This window comes from Ambystoma mexicanum, chromosome 7p, assembly GCF_040938575.1.
Source record: "Ambystoma mexicanum isolate Mex_15411 chromosome 7p, UKY_AmexF1_1, whole genome shotgun sequence".
Lineage (NCBI taxonomy): Eukaryota > Metazoa > Chordata > Amphibia > Caudata > Ambystomatidae > Ambystoma > Ambystoma mexicanum.
This window is the reverse complement of record NC_090939.1, coordinates 268,381,986-268,405,721: the sequence shown is the minus strand read 5'-3', so window position 1 is coordinate 268,405,721 and position 23,736 is coordinate 268,381,986. Positions and strand designations below refer to the sequence as shown.

Sequence of the window (23,736 nt, the reverse complement as noted above, 5' to 3'; positions counted from 1 at the left end):
GGATTGGCTCGGGTTCCCCCCGCCCCCCATAAGAGAAGTGGGAATAGAGAGAGGAAACTGAGGAAACTTGAATCCAGATTAATCACAACATTTAATACCAAAAAACCTAATGGGCACAATGACCGGGAAGAGCTAGCGATGCATCTCCTGGGAGACTAATTATATGTAGGAGACACAAGAAATAGACTCCAACATAGTAATCAGTGAGTTAGTGGGCAATAGCATTTATTATAGACAGAGGTCCCGCTATCGATAGTATTGCTTCTTTATATTATGCACTTTATAGTATTTAGTCACCCTATTGCAATTTTGTACACCCAGCATAGTGTTGGTATTATGCACTTTAGCACTCTGTCACTTTATTGACTTTTTTATATACTAGGCTATTGTTGGTTTATGACTAACTGGATTGCTAATGATTGTAGTTGTACTGGCATTTTATTTGCTATCCATGGATGCGTTATAACAATTTTAGAATTTTGAATTGTATTAATCAGATTTGTGACATGTAACGGATTGATGTGTTGTTTAGCACTTGACACTTTAATACTGTACAATCGACAATGGGCTTAACATGTTAGAATATTTTTTCTCCCATATAGATATGTATTCAAAATGACGATTTGATTGAATAGTTTCAGCCCACTTGGGTGGGACTTTCAGAGTGTTGACATGAGACAAGTTAATAGAGCGCACTGCTATTTACATAGCACTCAAAATCGATTGCCCACTTGGGCCAGACTTATTTGATACATCATTAAGATGGACTAGAGTTGCTGCGAGTCCTATCGCTTCAATAGGCTTCAGTGGATAAAACCGCAGCTGTGCAGGATGTACTGCTTCGGTTTTTATCATTTTTTAGATATTGCTTCTTATTGGGCTCTAATAACCAAAGATATGTAAACTTAGAACAGGAAACAGAATGCATAGATTTCAATACATGAATATAAATATAAAACAGCACACAGAGTGCTATCTAAGCCATATTCCTAGTGCTGGTGACTAGCTTAAAATGGCGGCTCAGTTTGAATTCACTAGACTTGTAATGCAAAAGGTCACATGACCGGAGTGATTTTGAATTCTGTTTCCTGTTTGTGTAAGTTTAAAACAGTCCGAGGAGCCCTAGGCTGCAAAACTAGCCTGATGAAGTTCCTGTGAAGGGATGGAACGCATGGCATTCTACCAGTGGTTTTGACTTCTGTAACCAGTTCTTTAAGTCCAATGGTGATGTTTATAATTTTTAAAGAAGATGTTTTATCTTAAATAAAAGTTATAGTTTAGCACTATTTCTGGGAATGAGTGCTTGTAATTTTTGAGTTGTGTGGAAGAGTTGGTGCAATTCATTGAATCACTTTCTCCATCCAACCCAGCAGTGTTTGCATATGTTTTTGGTCTCCCTTGACCTGTACAAGCACCCGCTTAAGTGGACTGAGCGCCACTTTAAGGGAATATGGACTGTAATTTATATATTCCGTGAAAAAACGTTGTTAAAGGGACGTTATGGTTACGTTGCACTACTAAAAACCTACCAAATTCAGTGAAAAAACATTGTTAAAGGAACGTTATGGTTACAAGTAAACCGAAAACCCCCTGAAATTCGCCAGTTATGGTAAGCTAAGCAACCATAACTCACGCCACCACCGTGCACTGCTAAGACTAATACCCATGACATCAAAGATGACATCACACATGTCATTCATGACATCACTGATGACATCACATGTCTGGTTACCCCTTCTTTTTTGTTCACTTTTGTTTTTGTTCTAGGCCTGGTGGTTTTCTTCACTGACAGTGAGGAAGTAAAAATGCAAAAGGTGCTTGCTATGTTTGTAGACATTACTCTTCTGATATGTACATACACTACTTTCCTTAGAATCCAGTCACATCATACAATACATATACACAGGGAAAGAAGCAGCCTTGAAACACAGCAATCATGTCTGTGCAAGAACTTAAGTAGTTAGGTTATGAACACTTTCTGATAATGCTGCTGGTTTTTTGGTTACTTTACTTTCCCTGTATATGCTTGTATTTGTATACATTGTGGTCTCTTTATGTTTTGTGTGTAGTAGTACAATTATGCAGTAAGGGAGACATTGTTAAGTACTTATTACATGTTTCACAGTACACAAAACTCTGAAACGAAAGGATTCATCATTTTACTATCCAACATAGTAAGGTTTAGAATATTGCAGCTCTATGGCGCATGCTGCAGAGAATGCCTACATTTGTATAGGTGTTTGTTCATGTACTGGAATTAAGCCAGTAACACAATGGTGTTTATAGTAATGCATCACCTAATTAACTATTTGGTGCATGATAGTTCTTCCAATGATTTTTGATATTTTTCTGTCAACATTATAATGAGAATCCCTTGTAGAGGCTGTACATAAAAACTAAATGCACGTGTGATGTCATCAGTGATTACTCTATTTCTGCTGCCCCCTCTCTTTCATAATGTGTATATTTTTGTATATAAATAAAGTGATATGTATAGTGTTCCTATTTGTGGCTGCGTTTTTTTTTTAAAGCCTGTTTGTGAGTCCGCGGACAGAGCAATTGTCCGGAATGTCTGCAATTAACCAAAATGGGGGTGTCCTACGGACACTTAACCTGTTCGTACTGTTCGCAATCAAAATGGAGGTGTCCGTAGAACACATAACCTGTCCGCATATCTGCAAAGTTGTGACGCACCTTTAATTAGTTCGGGGACAATAGCCCTGTCCGGCAGACACCTGTCCACATGCGCATTCCACCTCGGGGTCCTACGAACAAGGCATCTGTCCAGAATGTCCATAATTAATCAAAATGGGGGTGTCCTATGGACACTTAACCTGTCCGGTCTGTCCGTAATCAAAATGGAAGTGTCTGTAGAACACCTGCCCTGTCTGCATGTCTGCAAAGTTGTGACACACCTTTAATTAGTTTGGGGAACCTAGCCCTGTCCAGTGGACTCTTGTGCGCATGCGCATCCCACCCTTGAGGTCCTGCAAACATTGCACCTGTCCGGAACTGTCTGCCGGACGTGTGTCGCACTTTTAATTAGTTCGAGAACCCAAATCCTGTCTGTAGAACACCTATACGCATGCGTACAACTGATTCTGCACAATAGCTGTCCCATTCGCGAAAGTGTCCGCAACGTCATCATAGGACTGCACCCACGCTGAGCGTAGGCCCTTGTCCGCGGACAGGGTCTGGTCCCCCGGACACCGAAAAAACACTTTTTTGAGCAATCCAAGATGTTTTTCTATGAATCTTCACCCTCGAAGAGGTCCCAGACTATGCCCCTACCAATCTGGATACTTTTTGGAACTTTTTGAGGCCTTTATGGTGTTCGAAGTGTCCACGGATGGCACGGCTGTCCGCAATGCGCTCCCCAGCACCCCTATAAAAGGCCACACCCCAGAGCTGCTCATTCTGTTTTTCTATCCAATACAGAGCACTACTGCAGATTGGTGGTTTTTGCAATCCTTGCTGGACCTGCTTTTGCTCCTGCCTTAATTCCTTTTGGAAACTACCAGGAATTATTTTGGCTCTTTTCTGCTGACCAAGACTATTCAGCTTTTGCTAATCCTCATTCCTGACAGCTGTCCTGATGGCATCCATGGCTGATGCTGGTGCTACTTCTGCCTCAGCACCACCCCCACCAACTTCTCAAGGGCCTGGAGAGGGGGACAGTTGTGGAGATGTAGAGAGGGATGAAGAGGAAGATGAGGATGAGGTAGTGGAAGTCCTTACTACCCCCAGCCAGTGTGAGTCTTGGGTATGGAGGCTCTTTCCACCGTTGGAGAGGTACCCAAGGCACGTGCACACAAAGTGCCCTGCACAGAGTGCCACATGGAGCTCAGTCGTGCCAAACTGGGTTTGTACAGCTACGGGACCACTTCCATGCTGCGACACCTGAGGTCGTACCACAAGGCGGCAGTTCGGAGGGTCATCCCCTTTGAACAAAGTAGTAGGTTGAGTTCTTCTACAACATCCTCCAAATCTGATCCTGCCACCACAAGAGACACTACTGTGGGACAGCGCATCCCTGAACCAGCCTCACAGGCCTTACGCGAAGCAGTAGACCCTTACCTTTCGAGGGTCACTGTATTGTGTATGTACTGCGATGCAGTACTCTGCAGGGGGGACCAATTTCAGATTGCTTTCGAGGCTTTGGTCCGGGAGCATGAGAAAGAGTGCCACCTACCCAGGTGAGGCCCACCCAACATCTTCCTCTCTCCACTTGCCCTTCTTATCCCTGTGGTTGGTGCCTCTCCCCTTTTTCCCCCTCCCTTCCTTTCCTTATGCGTCATGTCTGAAAAACCAAAACAAATACAAAACAAACCCCACCAAAAAAAAAACTCTTTTCAGAGCCACCTTTCACAGTTTAAAAATAGAAGTACCAATCAAATGGTGCAGGGCCCTGGGTATTTTTAGAAGTCCGCGGACATTCAAAATGTTTGGGGTGTTGCGCTATCAAAACCATTGCACTCTTCTCCGGGAGGAAGTGGTGGCTCTGAAAAGAGCCTTTTTGTAGTGTTTTTTGTGTTTCAACAAGTTCAAGTGGTCAACACCTACTGGAAAAAGTATTGCTATACTTGCAAAAAGAAAAAGGTTGCAATGCATTTTGTATATTTCGCAGAAAAATCTGATCCCCAGCATCAGTAAAATGGATTCCATCTCTGCGAAAAATGTTTGTGCTACGAAACTTAATATTTTCATTGTGAAAAGAGGACATATCAACATCTCTCAAAAAAGCGCAAACAGCCTTGTTGACATTGCGCCTCGCTTTCCCCATTTGCGGGCCAAATGAAGAAGAACGCAGCCACATTTGTCTCTGCGCAATACGAGAAAAAATTTCTAGGAAACGTGCATGACTTTCACAAGTCTTTCTTTCATTGCAAACTGCAAGGAGATTCCAGTAATATGTCCTAAGCTGTTCCCTCCACAATTAATAATGATAATGTCTGAATGATGGTGTGTCATCAAAGTGGCACAAAGAGGAACCAAATCCAGCCACTACATTCCGCGCACTCCATACCAGTGCACATCCACATGAGGGAATCCAAGATATGCAGCCACTCCACAGCGCTCTGAGTGCACCTCCAACCAATTTATCCAGGAGTCACCCAAAATCCAGACACTCTGCCTCCTGAAAGACAGAGCCATAGCCATCTGCTCTCCACTCAGCAAACAGACCTTCTGCCAAAGTCTCTCCTTACACATCACACCCAGTAAACCTTATTGACCAATCTGCTGGCCTGCACAGTCCCATTTCCATGCCTGCCAGCCTCAAAATCCCCGAATGTGACACGTGCGCTCCGCGGACTGCCGCGGTGTCCGTGGACATATCGTGCAATCTATGAGGGTGGGGAAAGAAATTGCAACCAGGGTACTCCAGTTCCTCTTTGATGGTGGCTCTGAAAAGAGCCTTTTTTTAAAGGTGCTTTTAAAGAAACACCTTTCATATTGTATTTATTTTGGTTTGTTCACTTATTTTCCTCCAGATTTCTTTACATTAGCCTCTGTAAAGCATTCCTTATATTTTGAAATAACATGGCATTTCCCAGTATGGATAAAGAAATTACATTTGCTTTGAAATAATGAACATTAACAGAATCAATATTCTCATGATTGCAAGACAACATCCCAGCTCTAAACAAGAAAACAGACATGCCTTTGTTAACCAAACACCTTGCACCATTTTGCTGGGGACAAAAAACATTACAAGTCTCTCATACTACCCTAGGTAGCATATCAGAAAAAAATATCTTGGCACTTGGAAGAACCACCATCACTGCCTGAACTAATTTTTCAAGAGCACTCAACAAAGTAGGAGCACTGATGTATCCCAAATGGACAGCACCCCAATGCAGTTGCCGTACCACTACATCTGGACTGTTCCAAATGGACATAATCTTACCAACTACAACCACTCCCTGCATTTTGGAGCCAGGCACAGTTGACCACAAAACCTCCACTCATTCAAAAACCAAAATTGGCAGCCATATCTTTAGACTGAGCATACCTCTCCAAAACATTTACAAACAGATCTCCAACTACCAACACCCTCACTTTCTTCACCTCTGCCATCTTCATTACACACAGGCTCTCTTCCTACAAAGAACAACTTCAACACCTGATTGGCTTATCCCCACAGTAACACCTGATTGGCTTATCCCCACAGTCCCTTTTCCATGCCAGACATGCTGAGAAGCCCCAGATGTGGCAAGTCCTGTCCGCGAACTACCGCAGTGTCCGTGGACCCCATAAAACAAGGGCAGCCCTTTTCCCTTTCCACATCACTCTCTGCACCACTCCCTCATTGGCTACACATAAGCAGTCACACAACTATCCACCAATCATATCCAAGAACTCTACATCGAACTCTATCATCACAATTCAGCACTTTAAATGTACTGTTCATCACTCTGAGTACAAGTCTCCTGTGATTGCAAAGCACCTACAGCAAAAACTACTGTAAAACTCTCCAAGATTTCTCGTTTCAGATTCATCCACATCTACATACATCAACACAAACTACAGGTATGAATATTGTGTGCACATTACATTTGCAAATCTTTTATAAATGCATATGAACAGGGTACCTGTCACTTACCCTGCATAATCTGCAAAAAAAAGCATACTGTCATTTCTCCCATCTCCTATCATCAAGTTCACTTGCTTTTTTTTATTAGTTGATTTAATTGAGAATCAATTTTTACATTTTACATTTTTGCTTTCCAAGTTTTCATTTACCCATATCACTGATTGTAATGTGCAAACTGTTATTCTCTTATTTCCTTCTGTCATTTTCAAAACCACTTCCCCTTAACACAATATTATGAGATTCCTACAATGCACACAGAACAGTAAACCAGCTTGTATCTTACCAAAGCACTGCAAGTACATACATTGCATGCATTTCAAATGAGTGCCTGCCACTTACCATTCTTTCAAAACCAAACAAATACATGTGTACATTCAGAAAAGTGCCATTAGAAATGTGGATAAATAAATCAAATAACTGAAAGGTTTCCCCCACTCATGTAGCAAGCATCTATACGCAGATAAATTAATGAAATTCCACAGACAAAAACATTCTCCTTTTCAATCTGTACATCTTTTCAAGCTTTTTTCTCTCCCTACTACAACTTCCACTAATCCATTTCCACACTAAATAGTGCAACACATGCAATTTCAAAAGTGCACCTCACAGGACACACTTATAAATACTCCACTAACCCCATTAGCAATGATGCTGATGCTCCAAATTCCCCATTCATATACAAAGCTGTACAATTAAACACATACAGTACCTCATCCTGGAAAGAAATCCTTCTGCAAATTTAACTAATCTAATCTTCAAGTGCACCCTTTGTATTGTCATCTGAACACCGGTATAGTAACACACAGATACGAGTACAGCATTCCCAACCTGAAGAAACAGCCCATTACACAATCACACACCTCTACAACTATGCCTACCTTCATACTCAGACCCTCGTGCACAATTCACACATACATTGCACAACCTCCCAGCCCACACTTTCTTTTTTCCAACAGACACCAAAGAATGCCTACCAAAAAGCAACTCCGTAGAATGCAACGCAGAAATAGAGCAAATCAAACTAAAAGTGTACAAAATAGGCATCCGCCTCTAGCAGAATGTATACAAAAAGTTCTAACAAAACAGCTAATACAGTGACTAAGCCAAACTAAAGCAGCTTACAGGAAAGAAACTTTGACTCCTCTTTCAAAACTAAACAGAAGGGTATTAAGAAGACTGCAACTACCACTTGTGCTAACACTGCACCTATAAATCTTGATGTAGCCACAAGTAAGCATACCAAAATAATTATTTTACAAAATATTTTCCACCACAGAGTCCTTCAGAACCTTATAAAAAAGGGGACAAATCATGCTCAACCCTTAAAACCTACCACAGAAAACTAATCCTAGAAGCTCTCATAGTGCAAAAATTCTCAAAAGGAAATTATTTATATTAGTTTTAAACATAATGAAACCACTAACAAAACTAATTACTAAACTACAACAGGGACTTCGCAACAAACGGAATATCAACAAAGATAGCTTTGCAAACATCTGTGCAGGTGAGTGGAGTCACATCACCAGCACAGAGCCATATTTCAATGAAGAAACATACAAATAAAAGCAAACAAACCCAATTGCCATACATACCAGTGGACAAGGTTATGAAAAGGTTAACAATACCATCATGGAACAAGAAACGCTGCTCACAAAAATATCCCCAGCAAACTTAGCATCAACTCTCCATTTCACCTAACCAATACGTCCAGTCTACAAATGGCCGTGCACATCAATGTGTAACATATGCAAAAAATCTTTCACTTCTTTACGCTAGTTGCTCAATCAGTATGTTAAAGGCAAAGACAAATTAAAAATAAAACTATTACAAACTGTCATGATCTCTGCTTCCAAAAGGTCAGGGATTTCCCAACTCCCTTGGAAGCAGATCCATAACCCAGGTTCCGAGTGCCAACCAGTCCCAATTGGGACCTTTTGGACCCAGTCCTGGCGCCAGTGGCACCAGGCTCATAAATATGCCCAGTCCCAGCGCTGGAAGCGCCAGGCTCATAATGCTTGGGTGGACTTTCCTGCAGCAGACCATGCTGCTTACTTGCCTGCCAGTTGAGCCTCTGATCCTCTTCTGTTTGGAACTACTTTTCCTGTTGGGTGGGGCTGGAGCCACTCCCTAGATTCAGAACACTGGAACTCTTCTGGAAGGCAGGAACTCTTTTTTTACCAGGAACTCTTTTCTTACTTAGGCGTGGCTGTGGAAGGAGACACCTAAGCACTACAGGAGGCTATTTAAACCACACCCGGTGGATGAATCTTGCTTTGCGTTATTCTGCACCCTCTGCAGCAGAACGCTCATCGTGTCTTCTGCATCCGGTCCTGGGCCTAAGGAAAAAGGCTTACCATCCTGAATCCAGTCTTCAGCAACACCTATAAAGACAAGAAAGAACAGGTTAGCATTCCGGCATCTGAAAGGCAAAGGCTTACCTACTCTTCGTGCGCTCCGGAGGTCTTCACACTGCATTCCGGCATCTGAAAGACAAAAGCTTACCAACTCTTCGCACGCTCCGGAGGCCGTCGGCACTGCATCTCGCATCTGAAAGACAAAACAAGGTGCGTGTAAAGACATTGGGGAACTTTAATACTCACGAGCCATTACTCCTTTCCACATCTAACCCAGTGGGTATCCCGGCACCCTGCAGCCGCTCCGAACTTGTACCTGCAAAATAAAAAGACAGTTAGAGCGCTTTGTGAAGCTGGCAACAAGCGCTTACTTACGTGCTTCCAGGCGCTTCTATTCATCACACGGGCTCCATCTTCAACTCACTTCAGCCCGTCATCCGCCATCGCCGGAACCCTGCAAAACAAGAGACATCATTATTAAAGACTTTAAAGACATTTGAGTTACTCGAAACTTACCGTTCGTGCAGTAAACGACGGACAGCAGTCCTCTGAAGTCAAGAGGCCTGCGCTACCTATCCAGTGAAGAAACTGGCTACAGCACCCTGCCCCGAGGCAGATGGAGAGCTCGGCATTCACTTACCTAAGGTGAGAGCGTTAACCTGTGGGGGTCTACAGGAGAGGAGAAGAGGAAAGAGATAGGGACACCCCAATAACCCCAGTTCATTAACCCCGTATTTTCTATCTGCAGACATCTTACTCTGCACGTCAGGCATACAGGGCACAGAGGTCCAGCCCAAAGAGCCAATCGGGTGCTGCACATCACCTTTGAAGATACGGTAGTCGCCCAGTCAAGACCGGCGCCTCTGCGAGAATCAGGTGAGCGTTACAGAACGCAAAGCCTACCGCAAAACTCTCGCCCAGGCACTATGGAAACCTCGGATACTGACCACCTAGCCCGGTTACTTGGGGAACTAAGAGCAGAAGTGCATGCAGCTCGTCAGGAAACGAACGCTCTAAGAAGGGAACTAATTATTTCCAAGGAGAGAACAGATGATCTTGCTAGACAATTGCTACAGTCACAAGCCGGACAGACCCCTCTACCCGCATCAGGGGCAAATCTTCCTTCAACATCCTCTATGAATCCAGTGCAGATCAACCTACCTGGGAATGTACCTCTGGCTCCGCCCGAACGATTTTCTGGTGACCCAAAGAGGTTTGCGGTATTTATCAATCAGTGCCGGTTGCACTTCTTATGCCGGCCAGCAGCCTTTCCAACTGATCAAGCTAAAGTAGCTTTTGTACTTTCGTACCTTAGTGGCAATGTGGCAGACTGGTCGATCCCTCTAGTTAATCAAGATGATCCGGTTCTCCATGATTTTCAAGCCTTTCAGCTTAGTATGGAAAAACTGTTCGCAAGACATGCACAGGGGCAGGCCTTGGACAATGAGCTTCTTTCGTTGCGACAGGGTAATCAAGACCTTTTGGCTTATATTGCATCTTTCAATAGACTAATAGTGGAAACTCAATGGCCTGAGGACAAAAGGATTACGCTGTTTTATAGAGGTCTACGTGGAGAGCTCAAAGACGTTTTAGCCCAAGTAGTGAATCCCCCACAAGACTGTTCGGATTATATAGACTTGGTCGTTCAAATAGATCACAGACTGCAGAACAGGAAGGCCGATCGTTCCAAGTTTGATGCTCGAGTATTTTCCAAACCGCCAACTCCTTCCAAAGGAGTAGACTCCGGGGAACCCATGCAAATAGGGGGTCTGAAAGGTCCTCTAACACAAAGGGAGCGGGAAAGGAGAAAACAGTTGCAATTATGCCCATATTGCGGAAACTCAGGGCACTTTCTTCGAGACTGTCCGGTGAAACCTGCCAAGAAGGCAGTAGGAGCTGCAGTTACCACAGTTACAAACTCTGAGCAGGGAAACGACCTCGCCCGACAAGAATAGAGGTCCTCTTGCCGAGCGTGAAAACCAGTTCCGTGACCTCGCATTTCGTGATACCTATGGTCCTCATTAGCCCTGATAATCCGGGTCGATTACATGCAATTGAAGCTTACGTCGACAGCGGTGCCATCGGCAATTATGTGGATCATGAAATGGTTTTGAGGATGAATCTAACTCTTTGTCCCAAGGCTGTAAAGGACGTCATTACTACGGTGGATGGTACGGAGATAGCCTGCGGGCCAGTAACGCACACCACTCAAGAGGTGACGCTATTAAGTCAAGATGGACACCATGAGAAGATCGTGTTCGATGTGATCAAGGCCCCTCAGTTCCAGATTATTCTAGGAATACCTTGGTTAGAGAAACACAATCCTCTGATCGATTGGCGAGCAAGAACGGTCCAGTTTCCAGAATGTGTCTCTACGTGTCACCCTCCACCTGGTGTTGCACTGGCAGCAATTTCTTCAGAGACTCCCCAGTTACCTCCCGAATACCTAGAATACCAAGATGTTTTCCGGAAGGAGCAGGCTAACTCTCTACCTCCTCATAGGTCTTATGACTGCCAGATAGACCTGATACCTGGATCTACTCTTCCTTGTAGTAGAATTTATGCCCTCACCGAGCCTGAGAACCTTCACCTTCGACAATACCTGGATCAATACCTGGCAAATGGGTTTATTCGTCCCTCCAAGTCCCCTGCCTCTTCAGCTTTGTTCTTCGTTCCAAAAAAGGAAGGAGACCTTAGAGCTTGTATCGATTATCACTCCCTGAACCAGATCACCGTTAAGAATAGATATCCGTTACCTTTGATCCCTGAACTCCTGGACCAAGTCAGAAAAGCATGCATATATACAAAGCTGGATCTTAGAGGAGCTTACCACTTGGTACGAGTAAAAGAGGGCGATGAATGGAAGACGGCCTTCCGCACCAAGTATGGGCTATTTGAATATCAGGTCATGCCCTTCGGACTTTGCAATGCCCCGGCCGCCTTTCAATATTTTATGAACGATGTCCTCAGAGAGCTCATAGATGTGTGTGTTGTTGTTTACATCGACGACATTCTCGTTTATTCTTCATCGGAATCTGAACATCGGAAACACGTGAAAATGGTCCTCGAAAGATTGCGTCAACACAAACTTTTCGCTAAGTTGGAAAAATATGTTTTCAACGTGACTGAAGTTGAATTCTTGGGATTCATATTATCACCTGGCGGAGTGCGTATGGATTCAAAGAAGGTCGATGCAGTTCTCAAATGGCCATCACCATCCTCCGTAAAAGGTGTGCAAAGCATGTTAGGCTTCGCTAACTTTTACCGCAGGTTTATCCCCGAGTTCTCTCGAATAGTCCAGCCCATCACTGCCTTGTTAAAGAAAAACAAACGTTTTGAATGGTCTACCGAGGCGGAACAAGCTTTCCAGGATTTGAAGACTAAATTTATCTCTGCACCAATCTTAAAACACCCTTGCCCCGAACTCCCCTATATCGTGGAAACTGATGCTTCAAGCCTTGCCATGGGGGCAGTTCTATCACAAAAGGACCCGGTAACCAATCAGTTGCATCCCGTGGCATTTTGGTCCCGCAAATTCTCGCCTCCTGAAGTCAATTACACGATTACTGACAAGGAACTTCTGGCTATCAAGTCTGCCTTTAAGGCTTGGCGGCATTATCTGCTGGGGGCCCGACACACCGTTACTGTGATTACGGATCACCGAAACCTGCAATATTTGAAAACCGCAAAAGCCCAATCCTCTAGACAACTCCGTTGGGCATTATTCTTTGCCGAGTTTGACTTCATAATTACCTATCGACCTGGTACCAAGAACGGTAAAGCCGATGCCCTTTCTCGGATGGGAGTGGAAGAACACTTGATCAACCCTAAACCTGTACCAATCATTCCCGAACAAAGAATTCTGGGTGTAATCACCACAGAATCCATAGAGAAAGTTAAGGATAAAGCCAGGCAACTTGTAACTCCAGCAGACATACAGAATTGGCATCTGCAGGGAAAGGACTTTGCAGTAAAGGACAACTTATTGTATTTCCAAGAACGATTATACCTACCCAGCACAGATTTACAGAAAAAAGTAATCTCTTGTTATCACGACTCTTTAATGGAAGGTCATCCCGGTATAGCCAAGACCTCAGAAAAGATCAAGCGCTACTTCTGGTGGCCGTCTTGGAAAAAAGGTATCAGAGACTTTATAATGTCCTGTGGATTATGCGCCCAAAACAAGAGTCAAAAGGAAAGACCAGCAGGCCTCTTACGCCCTATTGACATCCCACCTCGCCCTTGGCATACGCTTTCTATGGACTTCATCACCGATCTACCTCCATGCTCCGGATACAAAACGATTCTAGTAATCGTGGACTTATTCTCCAAGATGGCGCATTTCATTCCGCTCAAAGGCTTGCCAACAGCAGCAACTCTGGCCCGAGAATTTCTCGAAAACATCGTCCGACTGCACGGTTTTCCTTCGGTTCTAATTTCGGATCGAGGTAGTCAATTTATTTCTCATTTTTGGCGAACTTGCTGTCGGTCGGCTCAAATTGATGTGAGACTATCGACCAGTCACCACCCTCAGACCGACGGACAAACCGAGAGGACCAATCAAACTCTGGAACAGTATTTACGCTGCATGCTGCAACAAACTGAAAAAACTTGGAAAGATATCCTTTGGATAGCCGAGTATGCCTACAATAACTCTGTCCATTCGGGAACTGGGAAAACCCCGTTTTTTCTTTTGTACGGCAGTCACCCTCGAACCTCGGAGCTGGATCCCCTCCAAGATCTTGAAACACCAGCAGTAGACTACCTGCATTCTACAATCACCCAAGCCTTTAAGGAAGCTGTTTCTCACCTTCAAAGGGCTAAAGAACAATACAAGAAAGGAGCAGATCAACATCGGAAGGAAGCCCCTCACTATCAAGTAGGGGATCAAGTCTGGTTATCCACCAGATATCTATCTCTAAAAGGGCCACACACATTCAACCCAAGATACCTTGGTCCCTATTCCATCACTACCATAGTAAACCCAGTAGCGGTCAAGTTGGACTTGCCCCCGCACATGAAGATACATCCGGTCTTCCACGTCTCTCTATTAAAACCCGTGCAACCTCAAACCCGACTAACCAAATCTCCAAAACCTATCCTAGTTGATGGAGAACTCGAGTTTGAAGTCAAAAGCATTCTGGACTCCAAGATCTCCAAATCTAAACTATTCTACCTAATTGACTGGAAAGGCTACGGCCCCCAAGAGAGATCCTGGGAACCTGCTGAATATGTCCACGCTCCTCGCCTAATCAAAAGATTTCACCGAACATTTTCTGACAAGCCAAAACCCCCGGAGAAGCCCGGTTTGGGAGGGGCCTTGAGGGGGGGTACTGTCATGATCTCTGCTTCCAAAAGGTCAGGGTTTTCCCAACTCCCTTGGAAGCAGATCCATAACCCAGGTTCCGAGTGCCAACCAGTCCCAATTGGGACCTTTTGGACCCAGTCCTGGCGCCAGTGGCACCAGGCTCATAAATATGCCCAGTCCCAGCGCTGGAAGCGCCGGGCTCATAATGCTTGGGTGGACTTACCTGCAGCAGACCATGCTGCTTACTTGCCTGCCAGTTGAGCCTCTGATCCTCTTCTGTTTGGAACTACTTTTCCTGTTGGGTGGGGCTGGAGCCACTCCCTAGATTCAGAACACTGGAACTCTTCTGGAAGGCAGGAACTCTTTTTTTACCAGGAACTCTTTTCTTACTTAGGCGTGGCTGTGGAAGGAGACACCTAAGCACTACAGGAGGCTATTTAAACCACACCCGGTGGATGAATCTTGCTTTGCGTTATTCTGCACCCTCTGCAGCAGAACGCTCATCGTGTCTTCTGCATCCGGTCCTGGGCCTAAGGAAAAAGGCTTACCATCCTGAATCCAGTCTTCAGCAACACCTATAAAGACAAGAAAGAACAGGTTAGCATTCCGGCATCTGAAAGGCAAAGGCTTACCTACTCTTCGTGCGCTCCAGAGGTCTTCACACTGCATTCCGGCATCTGAAAGACAAAAACTTACCAACTCTTCGCACGCTCCGGAGGCCGTCGGCACTGCATCTCGCATCTGAAAGACAAAACAAGGTGCGTTTAAAGACATTGGGGAACTTTAATACTCACGAGCCATTACTCCTTTCCACATCTAACCCAGTGGGTATCCCGGCACCCTGCAGCCGCTCCAAACTTGTACCTGCAAAATAAAAAGACAGTTAGAGCGCTTTGTGAAGCTGGCAACAAGCGCTTACTTACGTGCTTCCAGGCGCTTCTATTCATCACACGGGCTCCATCTTCAACTCACTTCAGCCCGTCATCCGCCATCGCCGGAACCCTGCAAAACAAGAGACATCATTATTAAAGACTTTAAAGACATTTGAGTTACTCGAAACTTACCGTTCGTGCAGTAAACGACGGACAGCAGTCCTCTGAAGTCAAGAGGCCTGCGCTACCTATCCAGTGAAGAAACAGGCTACAGCACCCTGCCCCGAGGCAGATGGAGAGCTCGGCATTCACTTACCTAAGGTGAGACCGTTAACCTGTGGGGGTCTACAGGAGAGGAGAAGAGGAAAGAGATAGGGACACCCCAATAACCCCAGTTCATTAACCCCGTATTTTCTATCTGCAGACATCTTACTCTGCACATCAGGCATACAGGGCACAGAGGTCCAGCCCAAAGAGCCAATCGGGTGCTGCACATCACCTTTGAAGATACGGTAGTCGCCCAGTCAAGACCGGCGCCTCTGCGAGAATCAGGTGAGCGTTACACAAACTATGCGCTCCTGTACAGTGCTCAAATACACAGGACTACGAGGACATTCATTAGCCTGCATTTCTGGATCTATTTGCAAAAGCACCTTCCACCATATCAAAATGTTAGCAACAGACAATTCAACTGCAAGAAATCTTGTTTATAAACTGTCCTATGCAAAAAGTCCTGCTTTAGCACTGGACCATTTAAATGACATTCTTCTACATGGTACAGCCAAAGAACTACTCGAAGAAATGGAGCACATCCAAAGCAAATATTTTGGAAGTGAAACTCACTTAAAAAATTCAATATCTTTAGAACAGAGTAGCAACAACCTTATAGATGTCAACCTTCTACTACACACATACAGAAAAGAAATACTATAGTTTAAAAGCACATCTGCTGATGTACCAAACCATGTGTGTGTGTGTTGCAGCAGAACTTTTTATAACAAGAGCACACACACTGTAGACTTAATGTACAAAATAGAAGACAAAGAGGAATCCAAGTGGTTCCAATTAGCTCTCTATGTTATAGCAGAAAACAAATACGAAATTACTAACCCCTCAATACTTAGCAGTTACTGCACTGCAAAACCTGACAACAACCAAATACCTTCACGTGCAATAACTGATAACTTGGAAATATTCCCACTGCCAAAACCACTCGAACAACTTAACTTGTATGAGAGCATTATAATTCAAACGGTGCACCCATTTCAAGCAATAATACGCCTTCAACCAAAAAAAGCAAAACTACCTCCCTCTGAATTACTGAAAGGCATTTGTGGCAAAGTAGTTTATTTGCAATTAGATCTCAAAGAAAATGTAGACACTCTGGGAGTGCAACAGCCAATAGATGAATCTTTGATTACCCTAGTCAATGACGTACATACAAAAGACAAAAGTATTTGGCAGCAAGTAGTGGACTTACATAAAGTTAGAGAAGCCCTGCAATATCTAAAAGACAACAGTGAATACAAAAAAGAAATAAACATTGAAGAAAACCTGACAGAAACCACCGAAATAATTCAAGACTTGTCAGGAACTGGCCAATTTCAACTTCTAGATCCTACTACAGCATCTAATATTTTAGGCCATTATACAATTCACCCACTGCACTCCAAAGACACCATAGATGATGCACTGGAAACTTACCAAATGCTGCAAGCCAAAGGATCTCCAATCAGCATATGGGAAAATGTGTAGAAGCACAAGCCTTTCCTCTACTCTTTCCTACTGGAAAAGGAGGAAGGTACGAGGAAAGACCCACACAAATGACAGCATCAGAAAACCGATCTTTACGAATATATTCTGAAGACCCCACATTCAAACAAAACATTGAATACGTATTCCACCTTCTCTTTGAAAGTGAACTAGCATCTCTAAGCTACGGTTTGCACACACATTGAAAACAGGTACCAATTTTCTAAATATGTCTGCTACGCAATTACTACAAAAGGTGGAAGAAAAAGATGAAGTTTTACAGTCAAGTATTACAAATCTTTTAGCAAACATGCGTGGTACGAAAGAATACTGGTTCCGCCGACACGCAGAAGTACGCTGTATGATACGAAACCTTGGCCCACCCACATGGTTTGTGATATTAAGTTGTGAAGAGCATGCATGGGAAGACTTGCACGATTTCCTACGCGTAGCAAACAAAAACAAAACAAATATAGACATAAAAACACCAGGAGAACTCTGCTCTCTTGATCCTGTAAATGTATCAAGATGCTTCCATCATCGCTTTATTGCCATGCTGCACTTCATTTGTAATAAAACAGTTCCTCCCCTCGGAGAAGTGCAACACTTCTTTTGGAGAAAAAATACCAAGCCAGAGGAGCACCACACATCCACATGCTTTTGTGGATTAAAGATGCTCCTAAATTTGGTCAGGACAATGATGCCACTGTTTTGCAGTTCATTCACAAATATGTCACTTGTGAAATCCCTTCACAAACTACACATAGCGACCTACATGCACACATTTTACAATTTCATAGACACAAGTGTGGCAAGTATTGTCGGCGCAAATATAAAAACGAAGCGAAATACTACACCAAATACCGCTTTGGTTTCCCTAGGCCAGTTTCAGCAACAGGACAAGTGAACAACTTCACGTCTTCAGTTAGACATAGGCCCTCTTTACAACCCAGGCGTTAAGGGGTTAATGGCTCCGTAAAAGGTGGCGGCGCCGTTAAACCCTTAACGCCTGATTACAAGGTCCCTTTGCGGGTGGCACTTTAACGCCTGCTTTTAGCTTTTAGCAGGCGTTAAAAAACCAACCCGCAAAGGGACCTTGGTGCTAAGTACTCAGCGCCTTCCCCATTCCCTATGGGGCAAAAATGGGAATGGGGAAGGGCCATGGCGGCATGGGGAATTACCGCCCCGCCAACCTCGGAATGAGGCGGTAATTCCCCATTCCGCCATGGCGGAGTCGGTAGGTTACCGGCATGGACCATGGTGCTATTAGCACCATGGTCCAACGCCTGGGTCGTAATGAGGGCCATAGTGTCAAAGGCAAATCACCTAAGAACACATACTGCATAAAAAGAACAGAAGGATCAAAGTACATCAATGATTACAATACAATCATTGCCCTTCTTTGGAATGCAAATACAGATGTGCAGTACTTTGCCGACAATTCCACTGCAGTTGCATGATATGTCACAGCCTACTTAACCAAAGCAGAGAAAACAGAGCCGAAAGACCTCTGGGACGACATATCATCTGACAAAATACTGTTACAGAAATTGTACAGTTTTGGCATAAAAATGCTCTCCCATAGAGAATGTGGCTGCTACGAAGCCATAGACCGTTTAACCAGCACTGCCCTGTATGGGAAATCTGAAAACATAGTATGGCTAAGCCTTGGTCCTGCTAAATCCAGAAAACGAGTTCTCAAATCATATGAAGACACAGAAACAATAGCCAAAAATGATCTCAACAGCCAGGACATTTTGAAAAACAACTTACTAGACACATACTACCCAAACAGGAGTACTGCTTTCAAAACATGTGTCTATACCATATAGCCCAAAACTTCACATACAAAAATAATATTAAACCAGATAGGAAGAAAGGTAGATACAGAGTCGAAAGCTGTGAAGGCAGCCTGGTGAAACTTACCAAACGCAGCCTAATTAATCATATGCGATTGTCATTAAAATCTCCTCAACATAAAGAACTGTATTACACGGCCCTACTACAACTTTTTAAACCATGGAGAAAAGAAGAAAATGCATTAGATACCCATGTCTCCTATGAAGATTCTTTCAAAGCAAATGAAAGCACTATAACAGATATAAATGTTATGCAGTGCTAAACCATGTTAGACAAGGAACACCAACAAGAAGAAGAACTCGAGGCACAACTAAAATAGACACTCGTGACAACAGTCAACCTTCTCTAACAGGAAGCTAAGAACCACTTGGACAGCCACTCATAGCAAATGAGGCAGAATTAGCCATAGCTGAAGCAGAAAACACCATGTGCCAGTAGGAAGGATCTACAGAAGACTTTGCTATACTCAAATCACAATTAAACAAGGAACAGCATAGCATTTTCCTAGAAGTAACTAAACAAATTGAACATGGTATGCAGCACGAACTTAAACCATGTACCTGTCAAGCCTACAACCCTATACTGCTATATGTAAGTGGTCAAGCTGGTTCAGGGAAAACATTCTTAATAAAAATCATCAGCAGGTTCCTCCAACAATTGACAAACAACAAACTGTCAGCTGTTATAACTGCCCCCACAGGTTTAGCTGCCTACAACATAGTCGGGTCACTTTACACTGATTGCTACTCCTTCCAGTAGAACACCAAAACAAATTAGACTACTCCAAACTTTCAGCAGAAGCTACAATGAAAATGCTCCTAATAGATGAAGTGAGCATGGTCTGCAACCTAATGTTAGCTTTGATTCAGCTCAGATTACAAGAGGTCCTCAAAACGCACTACAAAGAACTCTTTGGAGGAAACCACAATTATTGTTTTCAGAGATCTTCGTCAATTAACACAAGTGAAAAGTGAACTTATTTTTAAAACCTTAGGGCACAAACTATGCAGTAAAACTCTTGGCAGCATAGAAAATGTAAATTTTTGGCAACATTTCCAATGCAAAGAACTAACTGAAAACATGTGTCAGTCTGCAGATCTCACCTACGTCAACATTTTGAAAAGTATTAGAGTTGGTGTACTATCTAAAGAAGCACAATCTATATTAAATACCAGAAACATCCATTCACTCTACGGGCATAACTCAAGTGCTACTGATGTCATGGAAAAATTAGCATACAGAAATGTAAACTATATGTCCTTGATGCCAACTCTTGCAAGCTGTGCACAATTAAATGAAACAATGCTGAAAAAATAAATGCAACCAATAGTTCAAATTTACTCCACAGACAAACTGGATGTGCACCGTATGACACTACCCATGTATGAACAAGCCACAGCACGACTAAATACCTTAGAAAACTCTATCTCTAACATAGCTGGTTTAGAGAAAATATTAATATTGTCTTTAAACTGTAGAGTAATGCTAAAACGTAACCTTGATGTGGAGCAAGTACTAGTTAATGGAGTACTTGGTACAGTTGTTGGTTTTCAAACATACCCACGTGACTACAACATTCAGTTTGTCAATATTTACTTTCACAAACGTTCAGAAGTTAAAAGGATAGGACGCTCAACAGCCTGATTGCTTCTTTTCGAAGACATGCATGTACGCAGAGAACCATTTTCTCCATCTCTATCATACGCAGTCACCATTCATAAATCCCAAGGTCTTACCCTAGATCAAGCATTGATAGATATTGGCAGCACAGTGTTTAAAGAAGGCATGAGCTATGTAGCACTCTCACGCCTACGTACACTTGAATGACTATTTCTAGTCAATTTTGATACAAGTAAAGTAAATGCTGATATTCCTTGCATTGTAGAGTACAATAGACTATGTGCACTTTCTACGCACCCCATCTCAAAACCTACCCTGTTCCTCAAAAAGTAAAACTTTGTAAACGAAAACTAGTGCAGACTCAATTTATACAGCATCTCACAACAATACCTCCAAAGAAATTAAAAGCAGCTGGTACTTCATCAATTACCAAAACCAATAAAGGATGTACTGAAAAGAAAAATGCATACCAAACTGCACAGACAAAACCAACTACCTCTTCAAAGAAAAAACGTGGACTTCCACCAAATGACTCGAACACAGAACTATCTGGTCCATTCAAATTTTCCAATACAACTGGTGTAAATTGCTATGCAAATGTAGCAATCAATATTCTATTCCAATTGCCACCAATTGTTGAAAACATTTACTTAAATGGGACAGACCAATTATGTTTGCAAATGTTAGTCCTTCACAGAAATGCAACGAACAATCCTGACAACTCTTACAGTGTTTCTGGAATAAGGGAGGTTGGACTACTGTGCTGGAATGGTGACATTCACTATAAACACACAAGAAGACCCACAAGAATTTCCAATGTACTCACTACAAGTACTGGAAACATACCTATGAATGAAATCTTCCAGATTTCATACATGTGGAAACATACATACACTCTCGGCAGCCATGTGCCAAGTCCCTAATGAACGCTTCGTATATGTATCCAACTGTGAATCCATTCCCTTCCAGCAGCTTGTGCAAAATGCAAACCATGGCATATTATGTACTACTTGCAATTCTGATAATCATTCCACCTTAAATATACAGTCCCATAGTGAATACATAATAGTAATGCTTTTGCGTTACAATGCAGATGGTACCAAAAACAATTGCAAGCTGACTAGGTTCACACATGGCCAAGTATCACTTGGCAAGAAAACCTTCACAACAGTAGGCATAATTTATCACGCAGGAGCCACAATCAATGCAGGTCACTATACTGCATACATCAAAAAGAAATGTGGGTGGTTTGAATGTAATGAGACTTCCATTACTCTAAAACAGGTTGACAGCAAATCTTGTAAACGCTTACTTAATATTCTTAAAACCAAAATGTATTCACTAATCTGAGTATGAGCATGTACAAAATGTCCTTAATAACCTTTAAATCCACAAACTAATAGAATAAGTCAACAGCTATCTAACAGTCAAAATATACATCCAACAACAAGAGAAAACATGCTTGAAAACATATCCTGCAGAAGTGAAAAACTGTAAACAGTTAGAATACGCCAACTGGTATCTAACTACAACCAGAATACTAAAATATATGTTTTTCTGAAGAAGCCCTGCAACACTTATTATGTATACAAAATACCCTCAACAACTTCCAAACTATCAACAGTTAGAATACACCAACAGGTATCTAACTGCCCCAAAATTCTGCAACACTACTGAGCAATACCACTATAGTTACAAAAGATCAATATCCACACAGATCAATATAAATGCAACAAGAAATAAACAATTAGAATATGCCAACTGGTATCTAACTGCAACAATAGTACCACCACTTCAAAACCAAAAACCATACACCTTTTCAATTCCTCCTACTACAATCGACCACCGGAAAAGACTGTGCCATAACGTAGAAAGGTTTTCTTTTAATCCTGCATGGATTATTTTCCCCCACAGACCCAATGATTATACAAACAAACACAGGAGCTGAGCACATTGCACAGTACGCTCTTTTGAAGCATAGTACTTGCAAAGTACTAACTATGAGGGTCCACAAAGTACAGAAAGGTCTGCTATGCAATGCAATAACTCATTACAAACTACCTACCCTAACATGTGATCTTTTCTTTTATCACAGAGAATGAAAAAACAATTTCTGCTACATTTTCCCATACCATGCAAAGAACTGCATACAGCCTCAATAATGCAAACAGTAAGTATACAATGATTGGAGTCACAACATTCAGTGCGTACCTGTATTATACTACGATAGTTGTAGCCAGCCATACAATGTCTTACACCCAACATTCTGAACACAGTCCAACAAACCAACTAGCACACACCATGTCCACTTTCCTACAAATACTATTACACTACTAGCAGCCAGTGGAAAAACTTTTGAGAACATACCTCCTATACAACCCACATACCACTGTCAAAATGTTTCCTTGCATGGGTGTTTATGCTGCAGTGGTTGTCAGTATGGCACATAGACTCAGAAGAGGGACAGCGTACATGCTCATGAACAGTATGGCACATAGGCTCCGAAAAGATATGTTATATGCGCGACACACAACCGTGCACAGCGGGATGTGATGCAACAATAAAGTACCACAAAAGCCGGCAGTTCAAGGCTGCGCTAGCTGGCCTGCGACCTACATCCATGGCGCACCACTACTATGCAAACTGCAGGGAGGAACTGCAGTAGAACATAACACTGGCGACGAGGGCGTGTGGCGAACCACACACGCAACAGCAGTATTTGTCTCCGCCAAGAGGTAATATGCTAATATTTGGAAACATGCAGCATCGTGCAGCTTTTAAATGACAAGAACACATGCAAGCAGGGGCTTTGACCTATGTTGGGCCCCCAAGAATCACAGTTAAACCCACAGGCATCATCCAAAGACTGGTATTCATCCCTGCCACACAGCACTACGTACAGCCAAATAACACATGAGAGGTAGTGGCCCCAACTAGCACAAAGTCACACATCTTAACACCCGGGCCAGCCACCCCATCAAGACTAGCAGCATCATTAACCGCGGCTGCCCCAGCACCACAGAATCATGATGGTGCCACAGCAGCACTGGGACCATTTGACCCCTACACGGATCCCTCGTCGGTGGGACCCATATGGATGATCTGGATCCAAAAATTTGAAATGGCAATGGACTGTAAGGATGTGACAACATCGAGGAAAATTAGGTCTCACCTACTAATAAATGTCCAAGACGAGGTGCTGCACATTTTGTACTCCCTGGCTGTAAGGGATGGCCCAGATGTGTATCAGTCTGCCAAGGACATGCTGACAGTGCACTTCATACCACTACTGAACCCCGACTATGAGACATTCAATTTCTGCACCACAGTCCAGACAGAGGCGGCAACCCTTGACTTCTACCACACTAGGCTTCG

The 23,736-nt window shown here is 43.1% G+C and overlaps 1 protein-coding gene across 4 annotated transcripts in view; it reads right to left on the bottom strand.

Moving 5' to 3' along the window:
- The window catches only part of MRAP (melanocortin 2 receptor accessory protein), a 264,031-nt gene that overhangs the window by 55,153 nt on the left and 185,142 nt on the right, over positions 1–23,736 (bottom strand). The window lies entirely within an intron of this gene.